Here is an 11,744-nt window from a genome sequence, read left to right as displayed (position 1 = left end):
TCTAAGCTGTTGTGTATTTCCAGCGTTTGATGATTTCATTTCTGATTTCCAACACTTGCAACATTGCGTTTTTGTAGTTTCAATATTGTGATCCTGACGTCCGGATAAAGTGTTGGAATGTTGGTCACCACATCTTTTCTCAAACCAGGCCAATAGAATTGTTTCAAGATCTTCCCTACAGTTTTATTCACACCAAAATGACCACCCAAAGGCATACTATGGGCCAGGTTTAAAATCTCATCCCTATAAACTTTTGGAACAACAACCTGATGAATAACTTCCCATTCCTCAGTAACAGGAACATGAGGAGGTCTCCATTTCCTCATTGACACTCCATTTTTGACATAATATCCCATTGGCACTTTTTCAATCTCTTCACATGAGAGAGCTTTTTCTTTCAATTCTGTCAACTCAGGGTCCTTTGTCTGTTCCACCTGTCACAAACCAGCAACAAAAGAAACACACTGAGCATGATTCAGTGTTAAAAACTATTTTATTAATCACTACTTATGATAATACGTAAAATAAAAGTTAAAAAAAAAGTTAGTATGTTAGAATTCAAGAATGTTAAACCTCGAACGTTAACCCCAAAACTAAACTCTTCGTGTGTGTGTGTGTGTGACAAAGTCCAAAACTCCCAGTTCCGGAATGGTTCTTAAAGTTCAGTTCCGCAAGCCATAAGGTGAAACATGAGCAAGGGCTTCTTCAACAACCACCGTTGTCTGAAGATAAGATGTAGATGTAGAAAAACATAGAGAGAGTACATACGAAATCCAAATGTTCCACGATGGAACCCAAACGACACTTCAGTGTTTACTCGGTAGTGACTTCCTCACCCCGAAAAGCATCCGAACCGTGGTCGTCCACACACAAATACCTGTTTCCTTCTACAGGTCAGCAACAAAGTGAACTCCACCGGATTACTTCCAACTTCCATACATGGATTTCAGTGGCAAACACAGTTATTGTTTCTCATCCATCGATAGAGAAAACAAGCAGGCTGGTGTCTCTCTCCCTTCTCTCTCTCTCTCTCCTTCTTCTTCTGACTTCTTCGACAACGTCATTACGTCCTTTATCTTCTATTGACGTAAGCACGCCCCACACACACATACACACACACTCTCTATCTTAAAGGGACTTTCACTGAGTCCGTAACACACCATAAAATCCTTCCTCGACAAAGACAAATCTTTAAATTCAGGCTCCCTACAAGGATGTTGATCCTCCAGTGAAGACAGAAAAGTCTCAGATAAGGCATCATAATTTTCTTCCTGTTTAGGACTGTCACAAGGAACCACATCAGACTGCATCGGACTGTCTGTCTTGGCTAATTCTCTAGCTCTAGCTCGAGTCACCGCACATGATGGGTAAACATCTGGATCATTCTCAGACTCATCAATCCTTGGTTTGGTTGTTAACCGTACCACAGGGACAATTTCTCCATCTGCAAGGTCATTTCCCAATAACAAAGAAACTCCTTCCACGGGCAACCTAGGTCTTATCCCTATCTCGACTGGTCCTTCTACGAACTTTGACTTTAAAATCACCCTGTGAAAAGGGACAGACATGGTGTCACCTGTAACGCCTCGTACTAGATTTACTTCACCAGTGTCACTTTCTTCTCCAAAATTTAAAACACTGTCCAGCAAGAGAGATTGACTAGCCCCAGTATCTCTAAGAATTTTCACTGGCACCTGGGGTGACTCATCATTCAGTGAAACAAAACCCTCTGATACATACGAACGGAATTCTTTTCTCACCTCCTCCAACTTTTCCGCTTTTCCCTCTTGCAAGGACTGATCTTTAACAGCATCTCCTAAACCTTTTTGATTTTTAATTGCCTGAAAGCAAGCATTGGCACAGCTTCATTCTTTTTCTTCAAAAGGGCACAATTAGGTATCACATGGCCAGGTTTCCTACAGTAATAACAAGTACGCTCAACAGGTTTCTCCAGCCCTGGCTTCTTTTCATCCTTTCCTTTTTGATTACCTCCCAATTTAATCTCTGGTTTACCTGGATTGTCCTTGTAACTCTTTTGAAAGGTTTTAGGTTGTCCCCATTTGGATTTATGGGTTAAAGCATAATCATCTGCCAACCTAGCAGTTTCTTGTAAAGTTTCCACAGCCTTTTCATTTAAATATGTTGTTAATTCAGCTGGAACACATCGTTTAAAGTCCTCCACCAGTATCAATTCTTTCAATTTATCAAAATCCCCATCTACATTTTTAGCCAAGTACCATCGTTCAAAACATATTCTCTTTCCATTGGCAAATTCCATATAAGTCTGATCTGTAGATTTCCTCAAGTCTCTAAATTTTTGTCTATAAGCTTCAGGTACCAATTCATAGGCCTTCAATATAGCTTGTTTTACCTTGGTATAATCAGCTGCATCCTCAGCAGACAAAGCAGAATAAGCTTTTTGAGCTTTACCTTTAATCACACTCTGTACCATAAGAGCCCATCCTCTCCTTGGCCAGTTTGAACTCACAGCAACCTTTTCAAAATGTTGGAAATACTGATCAACCTGATCTTCTTCAAAAGGAGGGACTAATCGAACCTCCCTGCTAGCTGAAAAACCATCATCAGAATCAGATTCCGAACTCCTACGCTTCATTTGTAACTCATGCTGCCTCTGTTTTTCCTTCTCCTCTGCCTCAAACTTTAACCGAATTAGTTCCCGTTCCCGTTCAGCCTCTAACTTCATCTGAGTTAGCTCTCGTTCCCGTTCAGCCTCTAACTTCATCTGAGTTATCCTTTGTTCGGCGTCTAACTTCTTTTGTTCTCGTTCAGCCTCTATCTTTAACTGGGTTTGCTCTCGTTCAGCCTCTATCTTTGCCAGCTGCACCTGTGCCTCAGAAATTGCTATTTCACTGCCAGGAAACTGTTTTAACACTTCCTTCTCAAACACCTTCTTTTCCACATAATGGCCAGCTATCAGTCTCTGAATATCTGCCTTTCTCATAGACTGCTTTACTTCTGTAAGGTTTAACCTTGTAGCAATCTTTATCAGATCATCCTTTTTCGCCACCTCCAATCCCTTTTGGGTTGGTGACTCCAAAAATGCCTTAATATCCATTGCTGCTGGTTTCCACACACACAAGCCAATTAAAAAGAATTTATCAGACCTCCCTCAAAAATCTTTGGATTGAATCCCAAACAAATCTTGTCAATCTGGGGAACGATCCCAGACGACAATCTTGGATTGGATCCTGGATGAATCTCGTTCACCTTGGGAACTATCCCGGACGAGCCCCCAATTTTGTCACGAACCAGCAACAAAAGAAACACACTGAGCATGATTTAGTGTTAAAAACTATTTTATTAATCACTACTTATGATAATACATAAAATAAAAGTAAAAATGTTAGTATGTTAGAATTCAAAAATGTTAAACCTCGAACGTTAACCCCAAAACTAAACTCTTTGTGTGTGTGTGTGTGACAAAGTCCCAAACTCCAAGTTCCGGAATGGTTCTTAAAGTTCAGTTCCGCAAGCCATAAGGTGAAACATGAGAAAGGGCTTCTTCAACAACCACCGTTGTCTGAAGATAAGACATAGACGTAGAGAAACATACAGAGAGTAAATACGAAATCCAAATGTTCCACGATGGAACCCAAACGACACTCCAGTGTTTACTCGGTAGTGACTTCCTCACCCCGAAAAGCATCCGAATCCTGGTCGTCCACACACAAATACCTGTTTCCTTCTACAGGTCAGCAACAAAGTGAACTCCACCAGATTACTTCCAACTTCCATACATGGATTTCTATGGCAAACACAGTTATTGTTTCTCATCCATCGATAGAGAAAACAAGCAGGCTGGTGTCTCTCTCCCTTCTCTCTCTCTCTCCTTCTTCTTCTTCTGCCTTCTTCAACCACATCATTACGTCCTTTATCTTCTATTGACGTAAGCACGCCCCACACACACAAACACACACACTTTCTATCTTAAAGGGACTTTCACTGAGTCCGTAACACTGGTTTGCAATAGGAACAATCGGGCCGGTCATGGTCCCCTGCCCCCAGATGGCTCATTTCCGATGAAGACTTGGGGTGCGGTCAGTTAGTGAGGAGTTCTGTGAGCATTGGAGGGATCCTATGTCATTGGGATCTCCCTTAGCATCGTCAGGCTATGGATTCCTGAGTACTCTCTCTCTGGGGGGTTCGGCAGGAACTATAGCCGCAAAAAACCTGAACTACCTTATTTGTGGACTGGCTGCACTGGGAAACAAAACTATGGAGGGCCTGAAGGCGGTGAACCGGGAACTGGCAGAGCTTCGACTTTATGCCCAGCAGACCCGGTATGCTGTGGACTACCAGCTGGCTCAGCAAGGAGGAGTACGTGCTATAGTTGGGGACAAATGTATCACCAACACGAGAGATGAGTCCGACGACATCTCCCATGCCATTCAGGACACTCAGACGCAAGTAGATAGCGTTAGACAGGGAATTACAGGAGGGACAAGTTGATATGGGTGGCTGCTAGGAGGGTCGTGGGCATCATACCTGCTGCATGGAGCTGTGGGACTAATAGTGATTATAATAGTATGCTGTGTGGTGCTGTCCTGTCTAAATACCTGTTGCAAGGTCCTTATTAATGAGCTCTTGGTCCCGTTCTCAGCGCCGCTCTAGTTTATCATGAAATGATAAAAAGGAGGGAATGAGGAAGTGAAGGGTTAAAAATTGCAACCGTACCTATAACTGGCAAACAAAATATATATATCTATGCATTTATATTTCTCTTGCAAGGACTAGCAAGCTGCTGACCCACTAGTTAGGTTGGAATGTTAAGTATGTTAACTGCCTTTGTTTCGGGTAACAAACCATTCCGCTATGTCAGACGGTGGCGATACTGAGTGTAATTAACATCGAGGTGAAGACTTGGTCTGAACAATGAAGGGTGATACCTGCCTTTGAAAACCTTGATTATAACTCAATTATACTAAGACAAGAGGTGTGATAGCTGTCTCGGGATCTCTATAGCTTGACCGAGACTCGCGGCGCCGTTTGCATGGGATGTGCGTGACAATTCCTGTATAAATGTCTGTCTGCCCTTTGTTCGGGGAGAACTCGGGAAGCGACTCCTAGTGAGTGCTGAAGAGAATTCTCCTAGCGGTGCACTGCTAATAAAGGTATTTGTTCGAATCGACCTTGTGGCACTGTGTTACTTACAGCGGACGGAAAGGGAAAATTGATTTCAGGACGACAAAAGGACAACCCTTACACACCAACAGAGACAAATTCACTTTTGGAGTTGCCCGGGCTATGGTGGTAGTCGTGGCGGCCAAGTGGGAACCGGTTGTTGTTCCTCCTCCCTCCAAGGTTGTCTGCAGTCTGCAGTATAAGGTGCCGGGGGGACACCAAGACATCACAGAGGCCGTTCAGGTCATTCGACCTGCCGCGTCCTCCTTCAATAGCCTCGTCTGGCCCGTTCACAAAAATAACAGGAATGGCGCCTGATGGTGGACTACATACACCTGAACAAGGCAGCCCCTCCCCGCCTTCGCTGCCGCTGTACCCGACATAGTCACTCTGGTGGAGGATATTTTAGGGCGCCCGGACAAACCATGGTCTGTCGTTATGGATTTGCCCAATGCATTCTTCTCCATCCCCCTCCTTCATACCTCTCAGGACAAATTTGCATTGACCTGGGACGGAAGGCAATATACATTTCAACGTCCACCACATGGCTACATTCATAGCTCCACCATACGCCATGGGTTACTCACCCGGGACTTGCAAGCCATCCAACTTGCCCCAGGGGTGTCATCCGCCCATTACATAGACGACATGCTCCTGGGGGTCTGTTGCTGGCGCTCTATGGACTAAGTCATAACTTGGCTTTGGTCCAGGCACTTTTCAATCTATTATTTACCACCCTTTAATAAGTCTTTTACAATACTGGCACGTTTAATCTTGATTTTTAACTGTTAAAATGACCACCAGATCTAAAGCCTCTGCTAATGTTAAAGGTATTGGAGACCAAACTACTTTGGAAGCTATTTCTAATCTGGATAGAAAGTTCAATCAGAGCTTTCCCGAACTGGTCTATTTTAAAAGACTTTGAAGATAAACAAGATACTGTTATGCAGGAGAATGACAAACAAATGCAGTTAATTGCTGAACTCGACCAAGCTGGTAAAGAGAGAGATGCCAAACTCCATTCACTTGAAAAAGCCTTAATTACGACCAAGTAAAACCTGGTAAAGCAACAACAGAGGATCATCAACCTGGTAGGACGCTTCAGGAGGAAAAATTTAAGGATCATCAATTTTTCCAGAAAACACCGAGACTGGTAACCCTACGGAATTCTTTTCTAATCTTTTGGTCGATGTGTTTGGTTCCGAAATGTTCCCTGTTCAGCCCATTCTGGATTGGGCTCACAGAGCATTAAGATCTAAACCTGCTCCGGATCAAAAACCTCAGCAAGTAATACTGAGATTCCATTTTGTCAGCGTCAATGAACTCCTGATTTGTACCGCTCGCAGACGTGGAATGATTCAATTTAAACAAAGTAAGTTTCAAATAGTTGAAGATTACACCCCAGAAGTTATGAAAGAAAGGCTGACCTATAAACAAATTATGACTCATCTCTGTCAAAGCAATTATCATCCTGCATTATTATTCCCAGCAAGGTTGAGAATTTCATTACCTGATAAATCTCGCAAATGGTTTAAATCTATCCAACAAGCAGAGAATTTTCTTTTGAATTAGCTTTTATTTTTGGAAGCTAAGAATTGCAGAAGAGACACAGTGTTTTTCCTTTGATCTACTTCCTACTTTTTTAAAATTATATAATTAATTTTTAGATTTAAAGTTTTCTTTTTTCTTCTTCTAATATTTTTAATGTTTTGTTTTGATAACAATTAAGAATTTAACAAAATGACTGATTGTTTGCTTTATTTTCAAAATAATTATTAAACCGTATTTTTTAACTGTCGGCTGTTAACGCACTTTGGCTCAGTTTCAATCTCACAACTATGTTGTGAGTTCGTTATCTCCCTTTGTATTATTTTGTTCATTTTTAGAAAAAACATGTGTGGTTTATATATTTTTTCAATTTAGACTACTGCCACCAATAGAACTGGGGTTAGTTGAATTGGCCAGATTTAGGGCTGTTGGGGGAGGGGGTGGAGTTGTTTTTATGTTTTTTTCTTCTGGGCTAAACTACAAATTTTTCCAAATTTTCGTCACATCCGTTTCCTCTTTGAATATATTTTTTACTTCTTCCTGTTGGTAAGACTCGGAAATACCAAGATTAACCCTTTACATACCATACGTTTTTTAATGTGTTAAATGCATAAAATGATTAATTTTATTTCGTGGAATGTTACCGGTTTAAATAATCGTATTAAATGCAAGAAGATTTTTTTAAAAATTCACAGATTAAATGATCAGATTATTTTCATTCAGGAGACTCACATTAGTGTTACGGACTCAGTGAAAGTCCCTTTAAGATAGAGAGTGTGTGTGTATGTGTGTGTGGGGCGTGCTTACGTCAATAGAAGATAAAGGACGTAATGACGTTGTTGAAGAAGTAAGAAGAAGAAGAAGGAGAGAGAGAGAGAGAAGGGAGAGAGACACCAGCCTGCTTGTTTTCTCTAAAGAGGGATGAGAAACAATAACTGTGTTTGCCACTGAAATCCATGTATGGAAGTTGGAAGTAATCCGGTGGAGTTCACTTTGTTGCTGACCTGTAGAAGGAAACAGGTATTTGTATGTGGACGACCACGGTTCGGATGCTTTTCGGGGTGAGGAAGTCACTACCGAGTAAACACTGAAGTGTCGTTTGGGTTCCATCGTGGAACATTTGGATTTCGTATGTACTCTCTCTATGTTTTTCTACATCTACATCTTATCTTCAGACAACGGTGGTTGTTGAAGAAGCCCTTGCTCATGTTTCACCTTATGGCTTGCGGAACTGAACTTTAAGAACCATTCCGGAACTGGGAGTTTTGGACTTTGTCACACACACACACGACGAGTTTAGTTTTGGGGTTAACGTTCGAGGTTTAACATGTTTGAATTCTAACATACTAACATTTTTTTTAACTTTTATTTTATGTATTATCATAAGTAGTGATTAATAAAATAGTTTTTAACACTGAATCATGCTCAGTGTGTTTCTTTTGTTGCTGGTTTGTGACATTAGGAAGAAAGATAATCAACTTTTTTTAAGATTTTGGAGGGGTCAACGAATTCACAAGCAAAGGTGAAAGGAATTTCTATTTTTATAGACTCCTCAATTTCGTTTGTCCATCATGAGACAATATTAGACCTAAATGGTAGATTTTTACTAATTACTGGTCTGTTTCATAATAAAAAAAGTTGTTATGGTTAATGTTTATGCACCCAATGTAGATCACCCTGTATTTTTTAAACATCTTGTTTGCATTTTTTCCTAATTTAAATGAATACACTCTGATTATGGGTGGAAATTTTAACTGCTGTCTAAACCCTTCCATGCAGAGATCTGTGTCAAATCCTGCACTTCCAAACAAATCCACTGTCTTTATCAACTCCTTCTTAGTTGAATCCGGAATTTTAGATGTTTGGAGATTTCTACACCCATATGATAAAGAATTTTCATTCTTTTCTCCTGCCTACCATAACTACTCAAGGATTGTTTTTTGCTATTGCTGCTAGATTAGCTCCACTTACTACGGACTGTAAAGACGATGCAATTGCCATTTCTGATCATGCACCATTGACTTTATCAATTAAATTACCAGATGTATCCTTTGATGTCAGACAATGACGATTTAATCCTTCTCTATTACAAGACTCAGTTTTCGTCAGATTTATTAAAGAACAGATTTCATTTTTCTTTTTAACTAATTTTACTGGAAAATTTCCAGTGGGATAATATGGAATACTTTTAAAGCATATACCGTGGTCAAATTTCACATTCCACTGGTTTGAAAAAACGAACTAATAATGAAATACATATATTGGTTGACAAGATTAAAGAAATTGATAAAAAAATATTCTGATACTCCGAATCTGGAGCTTTTAAAAAGAGAACAGAACTCCAATTACAACATCGTTTATTATTAACATCTTCAATTTGAAATCTACTACTTAAAAATAAAAGTTAATTTTATATACATGGTGACAATTCCGGTAAATTCTGACCAACCAATTGAAACCTACTTTATCTAAACATCAGATTAATAAAATTCATAAATCAGATGATACCTGCGCGATAGATCATGTTGAAATCAACAAATCCTTTCAAGAACTTTATTCTTCTTTATACCAATCAGAATCTCCTGAGGATCCGACATTAATGTATGAATTTTGAAGAGATCCGAAGATTCCTCAACTGTCTTTAAATCAATGTTCATTTCGGATGCTCCCATTTCGGAGGAAGAAATAAAGAAAGTAATATTTTCAATGAACTCGGGTAAAGCACCCAGCCCTGATGGATATTTTTGTTCCCTGGTTAGGGCATCTTTAAAAATTTTGGCTATCAGTGGGTAAACTACTACAATCTTTCAATGAAGCAACTAGTTCTTTCATTCTTAAAAAGGATAAAGATCCCACTGATTGTTCATCTTATAGACCTATTTATTTATTAAATGTAGATTCAAAAAGATTTTCCAAAATATTGGCCTTTAGACTGGAAAAGTTTTCCCACAAATTATCTCTGAAGACCAGAAAGGATTTATTCAGAATCGTTATTTACATTTTAATATCAGGAGATTAATGAATACTATATATACCCCTTCATCCCAAATTCCTGAACGTGTTGTTTCACTAGATGCTGAAAAGGTGTTTGACAGAGACGAATGGGAATATCTATTCACTACACTTCAAAAATTTAATTTTAGCCCTAAATTTAGATCTGCGATTAAAATGATTTATTCTACACCTATTGCTTCAATACTCACTAATAATAAAAGATCTCCTTTGTTTAGGCTTTACCAGGTACTAGACAAGGTCGTCCATTAAGCCCTTTATTATTTGTTATTGCTTTAGAACCCTTGGCTATTGCACTCCGGAACTCTTCAAATGTACGTGGCATTACGCGCGGACAGATGATTCATAAAATATCTCTCTACGCAAATGAACTGTTACTTTATATTTCTAATCCGGACGAATCTATCCCCACAGTACTATCCCTACTAGATCAGTTTTGTGTTTTTTCTGGCTATAGATTAAACCTTAATAAGTGCGAAGTTTTCTATTTCCATATGCAAATCCCATATTATAGCCAATTACGTTTTAGATTGGTAACTGACTATTTTATGTATTTAGGTGTTAACATTACCAAGAAACATAAGGACTTATTTAAAGCTAATCTATTGCCTTAAATTGACCATGTTAAACAATTATTTACTAAGTGGTCTCCACTGTCTTTATCATTGGTAGGCCGAATTAATGCGATTAAGATGAATATGTTACCAAAATTTTTATATTTATTTCAAGCGATTCCATATTTTGTCCCGAAATCTTTTTTGACATTATTGATTCTAAAATTCTTTCATATATTTGACAGAATAAAAACCCAAGGTTACATAAGAAATATTTACAACAACTGAAAAAGGATGGTGATATGGCCTTGCCTAACTTTAGATTATGTTATTGGGCAATCACCATCAGATATTTAATTTCTTGGATACAAGATTTATATGTAATTCAACACCCCAAATGGGTACACCTTCAGCACCAATCAGTACTTGAATTTTCATTAGTTTCTATTTTAGGAGCTTCACTCCTTTTTGCACTTACCAAATTAAGTAAACATATGACTAACCCAATTGTTAAACATAAAATATGAATATGGTTTGAATTTCAATCATTTTTTGGATTGAATAAATTTAACTTTTCAATTTCCATTCAATCTAATTTTTTCTTTCATCCATCCAGAGTTGACTCAGCTTTTCCCATATGGAAGAGGAAGGGAATCGTATGTTTTCGGGATCTATTCATTGGTAACTGTTTTTCATGTTTTGAACAATTGTTTAATAAATATAATTTGCCTAGATCACGCTTTTTTCGATATTTGCAGATTAGAATTTTTTTTTAAAAAAACTACTATACCCTCTTTTCCAACATCTTACAAAATTGAAATTACGGAAAAAAATAGGTCTTAATCCTTATCAGAAGGACTTGATAGCAATAATTTATGATTTAATTATGAAAATACGCCCAGAATCATTGGGCAAAATTAAGAATGAATGAAAAAGTGAACTCCAGACATCTATACCTACAGATACTTGGAAGAAATTTCTTCATTTAGTTAATACATCTTCAAGACACTCGTTTAAGGTAGTCCACAGGACCCATATGTCAAAAGATAAGTTAGCGCATTTTTATAACCATATAAATCTTATATGTGATAGATGTAAATCGAATGTGGCTTCTTTGACACATATGTTTTGGTCCTGTCCTCTTTTGGAAAAATTTGGAAAGACATTTTTAACATTATTTCAAATGTATTGAAGATTCATTTACAACCTCACCCTATCACTGCAATTTTTGGATAATCAAGGATAGAGTCTGGCCATTTATCTGCTTCCGCTAACCGTATGATTGTCTTTATTACATCAATGGCCAAACGATCCATTTTGCTAAAATGGAAGGATGCAATACCCCCTACTACTTTTCAATGTTTTTCTCAAACTATATCATGTTTAAACTTGGAAAAAATTAGGAGTGGCACTGTTGATCCTTCGCTTAAATTTGAAGATATTTGCAGTCCATTTATTCAACATTTTCACATGATATAGATCCCCTTT

The sequence above is a fragment of the Pristis pectinata genome, chromosome 3 (genome assembly GCF_009764475.1).
Source record: "Pristis pectinata isolate sPriPec2 chromosome 3, sPriPec2.1.pri, whole genome shotgun sequence".
Lineage (NCBI taxonomy): Eukaryota > Metazoa > Chordata > Chondrichthyes > Rhinopristiformes > Pristidae > Pristis > Pristis pectinata.
This window is presented reverse-complemented; position numbering follows the sequence as displayed.